The sequence below is a fragment of the Podarcis filfolensis genome (assembly GCF_964270895.1).
Source record: "Podarcis filfolensis genome assembly, chromosome: W".
Lineage (NCBI taxonomy): Eukaryota > Metazoa > Chordata > Lepidosauria > Squamata > Lacertidae > Podarcis > Podarcis filfolensis.
Window position 1 is genome coordinate 29,702,051 of NC_139619.1, and position 19,478 is coordinate 29,721,528.

Below are 19,478 nucleotides of genomic sequence, written 5' to 3' on the forward strand. Positions count from 1 at the left end.
AAAATTTTTTTCTTTCCAGTAGCACCTTAAAGACCAACTAAGTTAGTTCTTGGTATGAGCTTTCGTGTGCATGCACACTTCGTCAGATACCTGAGGTTGATGGACTTCCATTTCATGCGGCTCAATGTGGTGCCTTCCATAGTTCCAGTTACAGATAGGTAGCCGTGTTGGTCTGCCATAGTCAAAACAAAAAAATTTTTTTCTTTCCAGTAGCACCTTAAAGACCAACTAAGTTAGTTCTTGGTATGAGCTTTCGTGTGCATGCACACTTCGTCAGATACCCACGAAAGCTCATACCAAGAACTAACTTAGTTGGTCTTTAAGGTGCTACTGGAAAGAAAAAAATTTTTTTGTTTTGACTATGGCAGACCAACACGGCTACCTATCTGTAACATGAAAGTTAAGTATTTGGGGATCTGGATCACAAATAAAAATACCAATTTGTACAAGGATAACTATGTGAAGAAGTGGAAGGAAATAAAAGGATATCTAAATAAATGGAATAAATTGAACTTGTCCTTATGGGAAAGGATATCCTTGATAAAAATGTCAGTTCTACCAAAAATGCTCTTCCTTTTCCAGATGATCCCAATAATTATCGGGGCAAAATGTTTTAAAGGTTGGCAAAGGGATCTTTCTAATTTTATCTGGCAAGGTAAGAAACCAAGAGTAAGGTTCAAAGTTCTGATGGAGCCTAGAGAAAGGGGCGGGTTCGCAGTCCCAAACCTCAAGCTGTATTTTGAGGCTGCATGCATGACATGGCTGAAAGATTGGATGTTACTGACAGATACCAAAATCTTGGACCTGGAGGGCTGGGACAAAGTTTTCGGGTGGCATGGCTACCTGGGTCACGATAAAATAAGAGCACATAGAGGATTCACTAACCATTTGGTGAGAAAGGCCCTATTCGAAGTCTGGGAAAGAAATAAAACAATAGTAACAGCCAAAACTCCCTGGTGGCTATCACCTATAGAGTCATCAGCCTTTTTTTTTTTAGTATATGTGCTGCCGAAGCGAGCCCTGGAGACTTCCGGGTTGGCGGCTCCGGACAATGGCGGAATTCCTCTGATCGGGAGGAATTTGCTTCGTGGAAATTAGGGTCTGGCCGCCACGGCGAAGGCGGGGACCCACAAAAAATCACAGGCAGGAGAAGCCTGTGAACGTGGGATTCGGCTGGCACCTTTTGCGCCTCCCCTACTCGCGGGGAAACCCAGTTTCGGGGATCCGGAGCGACGTGGGGTGAGTGGCGCGGTGCTTCGAATTGACTGCTTCTTTCACGGAGTGAAGCCGCATTGCTGTTGCCGGAGAGCGCTGACTTTTTCCTGTGGCCAATTTGATTTTAAAACAACTACCCGTGAGTAGAACGGAAAATTGGATTTTTAAACGTCTTAATTTGGCACCGAAACAGGGAGGTTTCAAACAGGAAGTCCGCCTTCCCCTTTTGTAAATAGACTGAAGCAAAGAGGCTGCAAGCTAAAGTCTTGGAAAGCCTTCCGTAAAGGATTAAACTTCCATCGGCTAAAATTATTAAACCCCCCTTGGAAGCAGGAGAAGAGGGGGGAAATTTTGGATCGTGTAAGCCTGCAGGAGAGAGTGAAGAAAGTCAAATGACCACCGCTCTGAACCTGGAAACGGGCTGCTAGTAAGACTGACGTTTTGGAAATGCTTATTGACTGTGAATAGATCGTTCGTTGACAGCTAGTTAAATAAGAGAAATACATTGTTTCCATTGTCTCCTTCTGCGTTTAAAAAGGAGTAAAAGTAACTGAAAATTGAAACTAACTTTATTGCTTGAACTGTGCTTAAAAGGATTGATACAAATAGAAATTGTTTCCCCCTAGAGGAAGCCTTTGAAATTGTTACATGAGCTGAGCTGGGGGAATTTCCAGCTGCAAGATAAAATACTGTGAGAATCTGGGGCTGACCTTGGAGCGCTAAGAATGTTGACAGAAGAAGCCTTAGTGGTTGCATTATGTAAGATAAATGATTCACTGGAACAGCTCCATAAGAAGACGGATGTGATGACTATAAAAATTGATAATTTGGGACAAAAAGTGACTAATTTGGGACAAAAAGTGAACATTATTACAGAAACTATTCAGGAATCGATACAGGGATCTACTTTGACAGGGCAAATTGTGGAGAAGGCAGGGGAGAAAGTTGTTGTTGTTGAACCTAAAGTAGCACAAGTGGAGAGGGAGAGAGCCGCAGCCTTACAGATGCAATTTGATGACTATAAGTTTATGCTATTTATGAGTGAATTTAGAGAAAGTCAGATTTTGAGGATTGGAGCCCCGCTTGGACTGGAGAAGGAAAGTTGAATAGATCCCTTCATGCAGGGATTTACTGACCTTTGGAACCTGGACTTGGGTCAGGAGGAGACTGGAGTTGTGGGGACCTCCAGATTTGGAGGAACTTTGAAATACGTCCTGAAATATCTTTTGAATCTTAGTTTTAACTATGGAGAGTTGGCTGACCTGTCGAGAAGGAATAAAAACATTGCTAGGTGGGAATCTCCCTGAGATCTACTCTTCAGCATCAAAGGAAGGAAAATAAGAACAAGATCAGGAGAAGACAAAGTAAAGTGCATGTATAAATATGAAGAAGACTTGCAGAAGGGACTTGGAAAAGAGTTAATAGCTTCGGACAGAAGATCACCAGGTTGATGGACTATAGGGAATTGACAGAAAAGACTGGCAGAATCCGAGACCAGGGAGAAGAGACGGTGGAAGAATATTGGAAAAAGTTTAAAGTTTATATATAGAAATAATGTAAAATTAATGAGTGTTAGAAAAATGATGGAATGGAATTATATGGCTTTAGTAGAAATGTTATAATGAATTAAGTATAAATAAGTACTATAGTATTAATGGAAAATAAGGTTAAAATATGTTAAGATAACCATATGACAGAAAATAGAGAAAGATGGAAAGGATTTGCTGAAATAATTAATAGAAATGGAATACAAAAAGGGAGGTGAGAGGAGGTCGATAAAACAAGGGAATGAAAGAGAGGGTATTGAGATGGTATGATGTGTGTTTTTTTTTTAATTGTTTTGGCTTTCGTTTTGTTTAATGTGTTAATGTTGTGTTGTGTATTGTTTATATATTGTACTGTATTGTTTTTTCTTTCTTTTGCTTTTTCTTTTTTTCTTTTCTTTTCTCCTTTTTGTAAGGTTTAAAAGTAATAAATATTATTTTAAAAAAATAGAGTCATCAGCCTTGCATAGAAGCAATATGAAAGATAGCTGGCTAACATATAGGGAACTCGTAGAAGAGATAAAAGATTGCCCAACAGTAAAGAAATTTGAAGAATTAAAAGAGAGGGGAGTGAATTGGTTAGAATATTTCCAATTAAAAACAATATTTGAGAAGGATAGTAAGCTTAAGGGGTTTGATAAAAAAAATCTTGGTATGGGAAAAAAGAAATTTTATATAACAACCAACAGACTCTCTCAATAATATATAAACTGTTACAAAATGGGAAAGTAGAAAAGGAGGAAAAAGGAGACGCTATTAAAAAATGGGAACAAGATCTGGGCCACCCAATTGAATATAATGAATGGGAAAGACTATGGACAAAAAATATAAATTTTACAGCATGTTACCTAATAAGAGAGAACTATATGAAAATGTATCACAGGTGGTGCCTGGCACCAGAAAGGCTTGCAAAAATGAATAAAACATATAATAAGTGCTGGAGATGCAAGATACAAAAAGGAACCTTCTACCATATGTGGTGGACATGCCCCGAAATTGGGAAATTTTGGAGCATGATCCACAAAGAAATAAAGAAAATATTAAGAATATCATATAGTAAAAGGCCAGAGGCATTCCTTTTAGGAATTTTAAATGACAATATTCCAAAAGACAAAATTAATTTTTTCTTATACGCAACGTCTGCAGCAAGAATCCTGGTGGCTAAGTACTGGAAAGGGAATCAGTTACCCACTAGGGGAGAGTGGCTGTGTAAGCTCTCAGAATACTTAGAATTAGCCAAATTGACAGACATAATAAGACAAAAACCAAAAAGTGAAGTAAAAAAAGAATGGGAGTGCCTAAATGAATACCTCAAAAGTCAAGGTTCGAGGGCAGAAATCTGGCTGAGTCTGGAATAACCTTGTGAAGTGAAAGGATATGAAAGAAGGATTTATATCTAGATGTTAGGATAGAGATGATAAAGAAAACAGGAAAACAGGAAGACACAATGAGAGATAAAGGAGGTGCTGTGGGATTGGTGGAAGTCAATGTCTTGTTGTTTTAGTGTTTATAATGTTAACTTGTAAGATATGGATTTGTTTTGGGTTTTTTGGTTTTTTTTTAGTTTTTGAATGTTGATTTTTGTGTGTTGTGTATGTTGTGTGGAAAATACTAATAAAAATCATTTTTTAAAAAAGAAAAAGAGCAAGGCCTTACCACGTATTTGAGTAAGATTCTAGCAGGTCGGATGGGGGAGGGGCAAGCGGGGATGCACAAATTAATTGAAAACATTTACCGAGTCAGAACAAGAGCACCCAGAGAAAGAAAGCAGCCTGCAGACGTCTTGGTAACTTTTGTCACAAAGAGTTAAGGATGCAGACCCTCTTCAAAAAAATTATGAAGAGGGTCTGCAGGTTGAGGGTAAAAAAGTGGACATTTTCCGGGAAATTCCCTTTAAATTAAGAGTTAGGAGACAGAGGTACAAGATCTTGAGAACAGCCCTTAGAAAAATTGACATAAGATACCAATGGGAATTTCCTGAACCTATAGAAAGAAAAGATACAGGCTTAAAGTACTAAGTTGGAATGTGAATGGATTGAATAACAAAGGAAAGAGAATCAGGATTGAACATGTAATTCTTCCTCTTGAGGTGCCACGGAAGATGGCCGACAATTCCATCTCTCCAGCTCCCACGAGGCAATTTAGAGGCTGAGATGGGAGTAATCAGCCTCCCAAATTCTTCCCGGTGTAAGGGAAGATGCAGTCTCATCCGCGGATGCCCAATAAACCACCCCCAAGTTCGTAAAGAAGGAGGGGGTGGGGGCACTGGATGGAAAGCCCCTGAGGGAGTTCGGATCTCCTGGATGCTGTCCCCGCAAGCGCACCAAGTTCCATTTCTTAAGATGAAAAATTAGATATAAGTTTTGGACATGCTTCAAGCAAAGAGGAATTAAGCCAGCCACTGAGGTGCCAAGAGTGATGGAGAGGAAGAAAGAATAACATCTAAGAATAACATCTAAGCCGGTATGTTGGAACGGAATGGAAAAGGAGGGGGGGTAAAGCTTTTTTTTTTACCACAATTTATTACAATACTTGACAACCCCCCCCCCCGAAGAACCGTTTAAATTATTTATAGCAAGTGAGATGGGGAAAAAATAAACTGTGTGAAAATAACAATACTATATAACTAAAGCTTTTGTTTTTTGAAACGCTTGGAAGAAGATAAAAGACTCTCCAAATATGGATATTAGAAAGGAGCAGGATCTCACTAGCCGCTGGAGAGACTTCAAAAAACTTTGGAAAGACCGGGCTGCAGAGATAAATAGTCATAGGGGAAGGTGAGCTCTTAATTTGTTAATATATGTGCACTTCAAGTCCAACTTGGCAAATCTCCCCTGGAAAGGCTAATGTTTGATGCAACCGGTCTGGGAAAATTAATGAGTAAATGCCTAGATTTGATTTCATCAGAACTGAGGGAAGATGGCGTCTGCCAGCGGCGAAATGAACTTTTGCATTGATTCGGCATAAACACCAGCGTGTGAGGAGATACTGCAAACAATAGGCTTACCAGCTGCAATAGTGGGAGAGTCAAGCATACTAATTTCGCACAGAGGCATATCATTATTTACTTCAACTCGCCTGTGGAAACAACTCAGAGGCCATGAAAGAAGGAAGGGTAACAACAGGAAGATTTAAAGGAACTATTGGAAACTCAAGGCAGTAGAGATATAACATGATCAGAGCCCCACCGAACTTGAAGCATGGGAAGTCCCAATAAAAATTTATAATTTGGCGGAATATTTGGACTATATGATATGTATTTGTATAATTTGGAATATTTAATGTGATTTGATTGGATTGTTAAAATGGAAAATTTAATAAAAATTATTTTTGTTTTAAAAAAAGGATTGAACATGTAATTCTTAAACAAAATGTAGATATAATTTGTCTTCAGGAAACACACATAACAAACAAACACAAAAGAATTCTGATTAATAAAAAAGTAGGGATGGATTTTGTTTCAGCAGACAATGCTAAAAGACGTGGTGTAGTATTTTACATTAAACCTGCACTTGAACCCAAGCTAATCCAAAAAGATGATAAAGGGAAAATTCTAGTGGTATAAATTAAAGTTCAAGGAGAAAAGATAGTATTGGTGGGAATATATGCACCAAATGAAAATAAATCAAAATTCTCTCCAAAATTGGAAACAAACCTTTTGGAGTTTGCAGATGAGAAGGTAATGCTAATGGGAGATTTGAATGGGGTACCATCATTAGAGATCGACAGAACAATTAGGAAAAAAGACACCAAAGAAGGTAGACTACCCAAAACCTTTTTTGATATGACAGAGACATTGAATTTAATAAATATCTGGAGGGTAAAACATGTGTTTGATAAAGAGTTCACCTTTTTTTCACATGTACATGGCAGTAGTGCCTGACTGGATGCAGTTTGGATTTCAAAAGAATTAGAATCAAAAGTAAAAAAAAAACTGAAATAGATCCCAGAACATTGTCGGATCATAGTCCTATAATAATGGAAATTTTGAAAGAAAGTCAATCCACCTTTAGATGGAGATTGAATGAAGATCTATTAGATGATAAATTCTTGTTAGAAAAGGCAAAAAAAGGGTTCTGGGAGATTACTTTGAATTAAACCTTAAAATTGGAACCAGGCTGCAAACAGTATGAGACGCTAGCAAAGCAGTCATGAGGGGACTGTTTATACAACAAAACTCAATTAGGAAAAAGGCAAGAGAAAAGAAAAAGAAATAAATTTTAGATGAAATTTCAAAGGAAGAAAAAGAATTAATAAAAAACCCCAATAAAGACACAGTCAAACAGGCAATTAAACTATTACAAACTCAATATTCAGTGTTGATTAATGAGGAAATAAGTTGGAAAATTAAAATGATGAAACAAAAGTATTTTGAACATGCCAACAAACCAGGGAAATTACTGGCATTGCAAGTGAGGAAAAGTGAGCAAAAAACCTATATAAATAAGAGAAAACATAATGGTAAGGTCACTGATAAACCAAAGGAAATAAGGGAAGCCTTCATTAAGTACTTTACAGAACTTTATAAAAAAGGAATTGAAAAGAAGACACTGATGGAAGAATATATACAAAGTAGCAATCTCCCAAAAATAAAAGATGAAAAACAGATATGATTAAATGCCAAAATAACATCGCAGGAAATATTAGATGCAATAAATCAAGCAAAGAGAGATAAATCCCCAGGACCAGATGGAATTTCAGCAAAGTATTATAAAAAATTAAATGAACATCTTGTGATTCCCTTAAAAGATGAATGAGATTTTACACACAGGGGAAGTCCCAGAAACATGGAAAGAGGCCTATATAACATTAAACCCAAAACAAGATTTAGATATAAGGCCTATCTCACTCTTTATAGGCCTATCTCACTATTAAACAACGATTAAAAACTGTTTGCATATATCCCTGCTAACAGAAAGAAAAGCTCTTTGGAGGAACATATGCATCAAGATCAAGCAGGATTTCTTCCAGGTAGACAAATGAAAGATAATATCAGAAACATCTTAAACATAAACATAACCTGGAAGTGCAAAATGAGAAAAAACAAGCAGCATTGATGTTTATAGATGCAGAAAAAGCATTTGATAATGTTTCTTGGGACTTCATGAAAAAAGTTATTGAATAAATGGAATTTGGAGTAAAATTTAATAGGGGAATACAAGCTATTTATTCAGAACAGAATGCAAAGTTGATTATTAACCAAATCAATGTAAAATACAAAAAGGAACTAGACAAGGATGTCCATTATCACCGCTTTTGTTCATTCTGGTCCTGGAGGTTCTGGCAAGGAATATTAGAATGGATAAAGAAGTAGCAGGAATAAGAATAAAGAAAAATGAACATAAATTGAAAGCTTTCGCGGACGATTTGGTTATTACTGTAGAAGACCCAAAGAATTCTCTCCCAAGAGTAAAAGAAAAAATTCAAAAGTTTGGACAAGTGGTAGGTTTTCAACTTAATAAAAACCAAACTGCTAGTTAAAAATTTTAAAGAATCAGAAAAGAAAGAACTATCAGAATCTATAGATATAGAAATCCACAAAAAGGTAAAATATTTAGGAATATGGTTGATGACAAAGAATCTTAATATTTATAAAGACAATTATGAAAAAAAATTGGAATTAAATAAAAAGGAATTTGGGAATAGGATGAATCTCTGTTTTTTAGGACGAATTGTTGCAATAAAAATGAATGTATTGCCAAAAATGCTGTTCGTTTTTCAGACAATACCAATAAAAATAAAAATAATAATAATGCTTGCTTCAAAAAATGGCAGCAAGATATTTCAAAATTTATCTGGAATGGGAAAAGGCCAAGAATAAAGTATAAAATACTTACAGATTTAAAAGAGAGAGCAGGCTTTTCTCTTCCAGATTTTAAAATTTACTATGAAGCAGCATGCCTTACTTGGATTCGGGATTGGATTAAATTGGAAAAAGAGGAGGCAATAGTTAGAAGGACACGATAACAGATTGGCATTCTGTCAGGTGGTGGTGTGGTTGCTCGAGAGCAAACAGGCAAGACTCTGACCTGTCTTTTCCAAGCTTTATTCTTAGTGCAAACTATTTACAGTGAAGAGTGTCGCAAGTTCATGTCTGGCTCAGTCGCTAGCAGAATCTGGGAGTGGCTGGTCCTTGTACCTCCCCCAGCATAACAGTCGCATGACCCCCAGCCTTCTCCTCCCCTCTCTGCACCGAAACCTACTGTGCAGAGTGGGCGCTGGCAAAGGGGTACTTCCCTCCCCTCCGCTTTGCTCAGGCTCGGTGTTGAGGCTCTCCCTAGCATCTCCTGGTCCCTGCACCTCCTCCCCACTGGAGGAGGAACTGCTTCGCAAGATCTTCGGAGGTTCCCTATAACACAACTGCCCTTCCACCTCTCGCCTCTGAGCTGATGGCAGTTCCCTGACAGATTCATACCCGTGGTATGGAAAAGTAAAAGTACACAAAGGATTCCACAATTACATAATTAGAAAGTCCCTGATAAGGGTATGGGGAAAATACAAAGAATTACTGGAACCCAAAACTCCGTGGTGGTTGTCACCTATCGAAGCATTATCATTTAAAACGTTAACAATGAAAGGGATATGGCCAACATATAGAGATTTATTAGTAGAACAAGAAGGAAAGTGGAAATTGAAAGATTATGATGAGATAAAGGAACACCTTCAGAGTTGGTTGCATTATAGGCAATTAAATTAAATCTTCGACGAAGATAATAAGAGAGGATTCACTTACACAGTTTCCAAATTCCAAAAGGATATAATTGATGATAATTCTAAATTGTTAAAGAAGGCGTATAATATTCTGTTGGAATGGGAACCTAAAGATGAGGAAGTTAAAGCAGTAATGATCAAGTGGGCACAGGACATAGGTCATAACATACAATTTGAGGATTGAATAAGGCTTTGGAAAGTGAACTTGAAATTTACGGATTGTATATTGTTGAAAGAGAATTATATGAAAATGATGTACAGGTGGTACATTACACCATTAAAACTGGCCAAAATGTATAGAACAGAACAGAAGAACTGTTGGAGATTTAAAGAAGAAGGTACATTTTATCACATGTGGTGGGATTGTAAGATTATTCTAAAAAATTGGGAAATGATATATAATGAATTGAAAAAAATGTTCAAAATAACCTTTGTGAAAAACCAGAAGCCTTTTTGTTAGGTATTCTAGGACAAGAAATGCCAAAGAAAAATTGGACATTATTCATGAACGCTACTACGGCAGCAAGAATTCTAATAGTACAAAATTGGAAGACTGGAGAAACACCATCTACAGAACAATGGCAAGAAAAATTGATGAACTATGCAGAACTGGCAAAGTTAATGGACAAACTGCGTGAGAAGGACAATAGTGACTTTGGAAAAGAATGGGAACCCTTTACAACATACTTGCAGAAACAACAACAAAAACATGGACTCCTTGGCAGGATTTATTTATTTATTTTAATTAATTTTTATTGAAGTTTTCATCTCTACAAAATAACAGAAAGAAAGGTTTACACATATGTACATGTTAGTAACACAAAGCATCCCCCCACCTCACCCCCCATTGGTTCAACATAACTCAAAATGTGAGTTAAAATCTGACTTCCTTCCATTGTTGCTTAACCTTAATTCTGTAGCTTATCTTTACAGTTGTGTTGTTATATTGTATTTGACAAATATTCTGATTTTACTTGCATTTGTAACCTTTCCCCCTTACAAACTTTGTTCTTTACATATCAATATTTCTGTACCGGAGCAGTGTTTTTTCATATATTCATTCACGCAACTCCATTCTTTTATTAAATTTTGATTTGTTTGACCTTGATAGCTGCCATCATTTTGGCCAACTCAAGAAATTCAGTAAGTTTGATTTGCCAGTCTATTATTGTGGGTATTTTGTCTCCCTTCCGGTTCTTTGCTATAAGAACTCTTGCAGCAGCGGATGCGTATAAGAATACCCTTTTCTTATTTATGGGGATGTCATTTGTTATTAATCCCAGAAGATACGCTTCTGGTTTCTTGTTGAATGATTTTTTAAAAATCTTTATTATCTCTTCATGAACTTTATTCCAAAAGGTTTTTTATCACGCTACACCCTCACCACATATGATACATTGTTCCTGTTTCGCTGTAGCATCTCCAGCACGCATTGGTTTTTTGCTTATAAATTTTTGCCAATTTCTCGGGGGTTAGATACCAGCGGTAGATCATTTTCATTAAGTTCTCCCTTATTGTGTAACATGCTGTGAATTTGATGTCAATTTTCCACAGCTGTTCCCATTGTTCTAACATTATGTTATGTCCAAGGTCCTGAGCCCCCTTTATCATAACATCCTTTACCATCTCATCCTTGAGTTCCCATTCCAAAAGTAGGTCGTACATCCTAGATAGGGTCTTTTTATTAATTTGTAGTAATTCCTTTTGTAATAATGACTCCTTTTCTCTAAAACCAATCTTCTTATCTTGATTGAATATATGCACTATTTGGTGATATTGAATCCAACTGTTACAGAACTGTTTGATTTATTCATATGGTTTTATCTTTAATTGGCCCTGTTCTATTTTTATCAGTTGCTGGTAGGTTACCCAATTTGTATCCATATTCTTTTTTACCAATATCGTCTCCACTGGGGATACCCACCAGGATATCTTAGGCTCTAATAATCTGTGATACCTGTCCCAGACCTTATATAATGAGTTTCTAACTATATGATTTAAAGAATCCTTACGCAATGCCACTTTGTTGTAATTAAGTAGGCATGCCAGCCAAACCTCGTATTCCAGCCTTCTAGGTCTAGAATGTCTGCCTTTTTCAATGTTATCCAGTCTTTTAACCAGTTGAGGCATGCTGCCTCATAATAAATCTTCAGATCAGGAAGACCAAAGCCCCCTCTTTCTTTTTCTCAGTTAATAATTTATACTTGATACGAGGTTTTTTCCCTTGCCATAAGAATTTTACTATGACTTTCCTCCATATGTTGAAACAGTCCATTTTGCTTATTATTGGTATCATTTGGAAAATAAACAATGATTTTGGTAATATACTCATTTTTATGGCTGATCTTCTGCCCCACAGAGATAAATTTAATCTTGACCAAATTTCCATATATTTTTCACCTCTCTCCAGGTTTTATTATAATTATCTTCGAATAAGCTTATGTTTTCCATCATCATTTGTATTCCTAGGTATTTTACTTTCTTTGCTATTTGTATCCCAGTCTTGTCCTCAAGTTCCTTTTCCTCCCGATCACTCATGTTTTTTACCATTAATTTTGTTTTTTCTTTATTCAGCTTGTAGCCCGAGACCTTGCCAAAGTCTCATTTTACCCAATAGTTTTGCAATACTTTCCTTTGGATTCTCTACCATTAATATCAAATCATCCACAAATGCCCGTAGTTTGTATGATCTGTTACCCAAATTTATTCCTTTTATATCCTGATCCAGTTTTATCTCTTGATTTAGTACTTCCAGTACTAATATGAAAAGTAATGGGGAAAGAGGGCATCCCTGCCTGGTCCCCTTTTCAATATCAAAATATTTGGTCATTTCCCCATTAATTATTAAATTTGCTGTTTGCCCCTTATATATCACTTTTAACCCTTTTATAAATTGTTCTCCCATGCCCATTTTTTCTATAACTTTTTCTATGAATTTCCACGATACATTGTCGAATGTTTTTTCAGCATCTATAAATATAAAGGCCACTTTTTTATTGGGTCTCAGCTCCAGATATTCTATTACATTTATTACTATTCTTATGTTATTGCTGATTTTCCTCTCTGGTAAAAACCCCGCTTGCTCTTCATTAATGTAGTCTTTTAAAACCAGTATGTCTGCGTAGATTTTATAATCAATGTTAAGTAGTGAAATCGGTCGATAATTATTGATGTTCTCTTTGTTTTGTCCTTGTTTAGGTATCACTACAATGTGCGCTTGTTGCCAAGTATCTGGTGTTTTTCCTTCTTCCATTATCTTGTTTATTAGTGTCTTCATCGGTAGTGCTAATGAATCTTCTCGAGCTGGCATGTGATGCTACAAGAACTTCCGCTGCTACAAGAAACTTTTTTCTTTTTTCTTTCTCCCTCCCTTCCTTTGTCATCTGTTTTAGTTCTTTATAGTCCATTATTTCATGATTATATTTAAGTTTTGCTTGTTTACTGTTAGATGCTTGATTGTTGTTCTCCTGCTATTTAGGTGGTTTTTCTTCCCTGAATGTATGTTATATGGTAGTTCTGTTTAGCTGTGGAATGTTTTGTGGTTTATTTTCCGATTTAATTAATCGGTTAGTCTAATATTATAATAGAAGGTTGACAAATAATATAATAGTTTCATATAATCAGAGAGGTAGCTGATGATTAGATGGTTTGTCCTACTCGACTATTAGAGTTTATCGAGTTGTTGCTATTATAAGCAGAATAACTAGGCTGGGAAAGAGTAACATCAATGCCATCAATGGAGGATAGTATGAGGCTTGGGATTGCTACCGTGGAGGGGTGAGGGAGGTATGGCGGTGGGGGCAGATTTTATAGGTGAAGGGGATTGAGATATGGATATGCTCATACCCCTTCCAATCTGTGCCCCATCTCGAGGGACGAGGGTAGGGTGAGCAAGGATTACTCACCTCCGTCACTGGTGTTGTGCAATGCCAGCTCTATAGGCAGCAAAACTGCCACCCTGTGAGATTTCTTTACCTCACAGGGGGTCGACCTGGCTTGTGCGACGGAGACCTGGGTGCGCGAAGAGGAAACAGTTACCTTACAAGAGATGGCACCCCCGGGTTTCTCTGTCCTCCACCAGTCACGGACTGTGGGCCGGGGGGGGGGGAGGGGTGGCATTATTAATCCGGGAAGATTGTTTTTTCAGGGCTCTACCATCGCCATCGATCCCCGGCATTGAATGTGTTGGCCTAGTGTGGGGTTCCGAGGAGAGCTTGGCTGTCTGCCTGGTGTACCAGCCATCTAGCACACCAGCAGCCACCCTGTAAGGCCTACTGGAGGCAGTGGCCGGCTGGGCCTTGGAGTTCCCTAACCTATTGGTATTGGGGGACTTCAGCATCCATGCTGATGCCACTCCCTCCTCACAGGCTCCGGACCTGGTGTCTTCCATGGCGACACTAGGGCTTTCCCAGTTTGTTTCGGGCCCCACACATCAAGCAGGTCACACGCTGGATTTGATCTTTGGTGCAGGCATAGATGTGATCATGTTTCCTTCGATGAAGGTGCCATAGTCTGATCACTACGCTCTGAAAGCCAGGATTGACTTTCCACCCCCACCCTGCTTAGGTGGCAAGCCGATTTAGGCTCGCTCGCAGAGGCTGATGGACCCTGATAGATTCCGTCAAACCTTGCGGGACCTTGCTCCCCCTGGCGACTCATTGACTGAGCTTGTTGAGGGCTGGAATATCCAGCTCCTGGCAGCCATCGATGAGATCGCACCTAAGCGCCCTCTGCAACCCCACAGAAACCGGGCTCCCTGTTTTATGGAGGAGCTCCGGAAAATGAAGCGGGACCTCAGACGGCTAGAGCGAGTATGGCAGGGTGCCCGCGACAGAGCTTCAATAACATCTTATAGGGTTTTTATGAAAACCTATGAGATGGCAGTGAAGGCCGCTAAGAAGTCTTACTTCTTGGCCTCCATTGCATCCGCTAGCTCTTGCCTGGTGCAATTATTTAGTTCAATTATGTCTTTAACGTCCCTGGAGGGACAGCCAAATTTAAATAACAATTTGACACACAGCTGTGAGGCATTTGCGAGCTTTTTTGCAGAGAACGTCCTGTTGCTCCGCCGTGACCTCCCTGCCAATTTGGATACAATAACAGAATTGGAGGCCCCTTGACTGTCCTCGGGTCCAGTGTTGTTGTTGTTTAGTCGTTTAGTCGTGTCCGACTCTTTGTGACCCCATGGACCAGAGCACGCCAGGCACTTCTGTCTTGCACTGCCTCCCGCAGTTTAGTCAAACTCATGCTGGTAGCTTCGAGAACACTATCCAACCATCTCGTCCTGTGTCATCGCCTTCTCCTTGTGCCCTCCATCTTTCCCAACATCAGGGTCTTATCCAACGAGTCTTCTTTTCTCATGAGGTGGCCAAAGTATTGGAGGCTCAGCTTCAGGATCTGTCCTTCCAGTGAGCACTCAGGGCTGATTTCCTTGAGAATGGATAGGTTTGATCTTCTTGCAGTCCATGGGACTCTCAAGAGTCTCCTCCAGCACCATAATTCAAAAGCATCAATTCTTCGGCGATCAGCCTTTTTTATGGTCCAGCTCTCACTTCCATACATCACTACTGGGAAAACCATACCTCGGGTCCAGTATTGGACCACTTTGACTGGATATCCCCAGCCAATGTGGACAGACTCCTCCGAGCTGGAAAGCCCACCACCTGTCCTCTTGACCCGTGCCCATCCTGGCTGATTAGAGCGTGTGCAGACAAGGTGCGCCCCCCCCCCCCGGGATATAATCCATTTGTCCCTTGGCACTGGGACATTCCCAGAGTAATTGAAGGAGGCAGTGGTGTGCCCGCTCTTAAAGAAAACATCATTAGATCCTTTAGATCTATCCAATTACCGCCCGGTTTTGAATCTTCTGTTCCTGGGTAAGGTGATTGAGAGAGTGGTTGCTGAACAGCTTGGTGGGTTTCTGGATGAAACATCGGCTCTGGATCCATTCCAATCCGGCTTCCGATCTGGTCATGGGACCAAGACGGCTCTGGTCGCCCTAACAGATGATCTCAGTAGGCAGCTGCATCGAGGCGGGTCGAGGCTGCTGATTCTTTTAGACCTGTCAGCAGCCTTTGACATGGTCGATCACGAACTCTTGGACCACCACCTCGTCGATGTGGGGATCCAGGGCACAGTCCTTCAATGGCTGTGCTCATTTCTCTCTGGTTGGGGACAGAGGGTAGCGTTTGGGGGAAACTGTCCTCGCACCACTCCTTGGTGTGTGGAGTGCCGCAGGGTGCGATACTCTCCCCAATGCTTTTCAACATCTTTATAGGCCCCCTCGCCGAGCTTGTCCGGAGTTTTGGGCTGGGCTGGGCTGCCATCAGTATGCTGATGATACCCAACTCTATCTGTTAATGGATGGCCATCCTGACTCGGCCCCAGACACACTGATCAGATGTTTGGAAGCTGTGGCTGGATGGTTATGTGGGAGCCGGTTGAAGATAAATCCTTCGAAGACAGTGGTCCTCTGGCTGGGTCTGGACGATATGGGATTTGGGGGGGAAACTCCCATCTCTTGTGGGGGCGCAATTAGTGCCAGCACCGTCCGTTAAGAGTTTGGGTGTAATCTTTGACACCTCCCTTTCCATGGAGGCGCAGATTGCAGCTATAACAAAGGCGGCATTTTTCATCTCCGCCAAGCTAAGCAGTTGGCTCCTTACCTCTCTCGCCCTGACCTAGCCACTGTGATCCATGCGACGGTCAGCTCCAGACTGGATTATTGTAACTCACTCTACGTGGGGCTGCCCTCATTGAGACTGACCCAGAAACTGTTGGTTTCTATTTCCCTCACTGAGCAGCAGCTGCATGTCACAAGACATTGTTTGCGTTCCACAGTCAGAGTTACTGTTGGGTTCCCACAGGAATGGGAGACTGGATGTGCAACCACCCACACCCACTGATCAAGGTCCTGAACCTGAATCAGAGACTGAATCGGATGATTCAGAGGATTTCAAGAGTGCGAAAGCCTCTATGCGACCCTCCGAAGGCTCTGATCGAGAATTGGAGGAACCACTGTTCACTATAGGCCACTTTTCTCCTAAGAAAGAAGGGGAGAGCGTTGAAGACCTACGTCTAATTTGCAGGTCTGAAAGAGCCACAAAAGGTAGACCTCCAAAGAGATTTGCTGATGAATTTGCTAAAGCAGCAAAAGCTGTAATGGCTGTTAATAGCTCCAAGAAGGTATTTGAACCTTCAAGCTTCCAAGAAATCCAGGACTTGGATTGAAAGGATGCTGAGCCATGGTTAAATGCTATGAAGGCTGAGCTTGATTCCTTAGAGAGGAACAAAACATGGGAGCTAGTTCCAGTAGTTCTAGGAATGAAACTGCTTGGAAGCAAATGGGTCTTCAAAGCGAAGACAGATCAAAATGGCAAGATAGTCAGACACAAAGCCAGATTGGTAGCCAGAGGTTTTTCACAGGTACCAGATGAAGACTATCACGAGACCTACTCACCCACCGTGAGGTATGAGAGCGTTAGGCTTATGCTCAAGCTTGCTGCAGAAGAGAATCTTCACGTTTCTCACCACGACGTGAATACAGCATTTTTGTACGGATCTCTAGGTGAATCACTTTATATGCTTCCACCTGATGGCGTACGGGTAAAACAGGGTTTTGTTTGTTCTCTGAAGAAGTCTCTTTATGGTCTCAAACAAAGTGCACGGTGCTGGCACACTAAACACACTGAAGTATTGTTTTCTCTAGGTTTTGAGCAAGGGAAAGCTGATCCATGTGTATTTGTCAAAGAGGAAGGGCAAAAGAAGCTGTATTGCTTGTTTTATGTTGATGATATTTTGTTCTTTTGGAAGGATGTCACAATGTACAATAATGCCCTAGCTCAACTGAAAGAGCACTTTGACATGAAAGATCTTGGTGAGGTAAACAACTACCTATCTCTAGAAATAGAGAGAGATCAAGATGTTAACATTCTAGTACACCAGTCACGGAAAATTGCTGATGTGTTAAGCAAACTAAACCTGATGGATGCTAACCCTGTAGACACACCGATGACAACAGGTTATCAGGTAGATGACACTGAAGGAGCATTTTCTGACACTACACTGTACAGAAGTGTCCTAGGCAAACTAAACTTCATTGCCAGATGTTCAAGACCAGACATTGCTGTTAGCTGTAATTTGCTAAGCAGACAAGTCAACAATCCTACTGTTAAGGATTGGAAAGCTCTGAAACGCATAGCTCGCTATTTGAAAGGCACTATGCATTACAGACTGAGATTTAACAATCAGAAGTCTGGTGGTCTTGAAATATTTGCAGATGCAAGTTTTGGTGGTGACACTACAGACAGGAAAAGCACGTCTGGAGTTTGCTACATGTACAATCAGGGTCTTTTTGATTGGTCATGCAAGAAGCAAACAACAGTTAGCTTAAGTACTTGTGAAGCTGAACTGAATGCACTGTCTTATTCACTTAAAGATTGGGAATGGTTGCTACAATTGTGCAAAGACATGAAAATTCCTGTCAAATGTCCAATCCAGGTTTACCAGGACAACAAAGCATGTTTGGCTTTGCTGAATTCTGAAGGTTGTAAGCAAAGCACGAAGCATTTGCAATTGAAACTGCAACATGCTAGGGAATGTGTTCAGAAGGGACTCGTAACGGTGTCCTATATGCCAGGTAATGAAATTCCTGCTGATGTATTGTGCAAGATTGTATCAAGGGATCAACACTGTACCTATGTGCAGAAGTTGGGTTTGTACTGATATTGTACGAACATGCTGCCCAGTGATGTTCACAGAAAGGGGGAGGATGTTGGTTTCTATTTCCCTCACTGAGCAGCAGTTGCATGTCACAAGACACTGTTTGCATTCCACAGTCAGAGTTACTGTAGGGTTCCCACGGGAATGGGAGACTGGATGTAACGTACACTGGTTTCCTGTTTTTCAGTGTTCTCTCAGTTTCTTTGTGTCGAGAAGAGTTGCTTCTCTGCTCTCACAGAGGCAGGATGCATGCTTGTATGCTCTCAGCATAGCTTGTAAATAAACTTCAGCATGTAGCACATTACCTGCTTATCCTTTCGTTGCGAGACTACGCTCTGCTTGGGCTCAAGATAAAACGAGCCTGTATCAGCTCCAGATGGGCCGGAGCTGATCAAAAACTCACAGAAACTCCAGCGGGTGCAGAATGCCACGGCAAGACTCCTTATGGGGTCCTCGCTGCCAGATCACATTCACCCAGTGCTATCCCAGCTGCGCTGGCTCCCGGTGGAGTACAGGATCAGGTTTAAGGTGCTGGTTTTAACCTTTAAAGCCCTATACGGCCTAGGACCCCCGTACCTATGGGACCGCCTCTCCTGGTATGTCCCACGGAGGAACTTACGGTCTTCAAACAAAAACATCTTGGAGGTCCCGGGCCACAGGGAGGTTAGGCTGGCCTCAACCAGATCCAGGGCTTTTTCGGCTGTGGCTCCAATCTGGTGGAACGTTCTGTCACAAGAGACTAGGGCCCTGCGGGATTTGACATCTTTCTGCAGGGCCTGCAAGACAGAGCTGTTCCACCAGGCCTTTGGCAATCCTCACAGAACTCTAGCCCAATGGTTGCCATTAATTTTATTTGAACTGATTTTATAATGAATTGATTTTAGAATGCTATATTATTTTACTGTTGTTATCCGCTCGGAGCCTGGCTTCGGCTGGGGAGGGCGGGATATAATTTTTTTAAAAATTATTATTATTATTCTAATTTTTTATAGTGAAGGGCCGTAATTCTGTCCAGACCAGGGGATTTTCCTTTCTTTGTTTTTCTTATGGCTTCATGTATTTCCATCATAGACACTGGGGCATTTAAAGATTCAGTTCTTCCTTTTGGTATCACTGGTAGTTGTTTCCCTTTCGGATATTCTTTTATCTCATCTTCAGTCTCGGTCTCCCTCTTGTATAGTTTTTTAAAGTATCTCACAAAACTGTTGTTTAACTCTTTAGGGTTGTCTAGGAGTTTCCCTTCATCCATTATTCTGTCGATTATCATCTCTTTCTGTTTTTTCTTCA

At 40.3% G+C, this 19,478-nt stretch overlaps 1 protein-coding gene across 8 annotated transcripts in view; it reads right to left on the reverse strand.

Moving 5' to 3' along the window:
* LOC310753831 (far upstream element-binding protein 3-like) overlaps positions 1-19,478 on the reverse strand; it is a 347,698-nt gene that overhangs the window by 33,477 nt on the left and 294,743 nt on the right. The gene's annotated exons all lie outside the window — the stretch shown is intronic.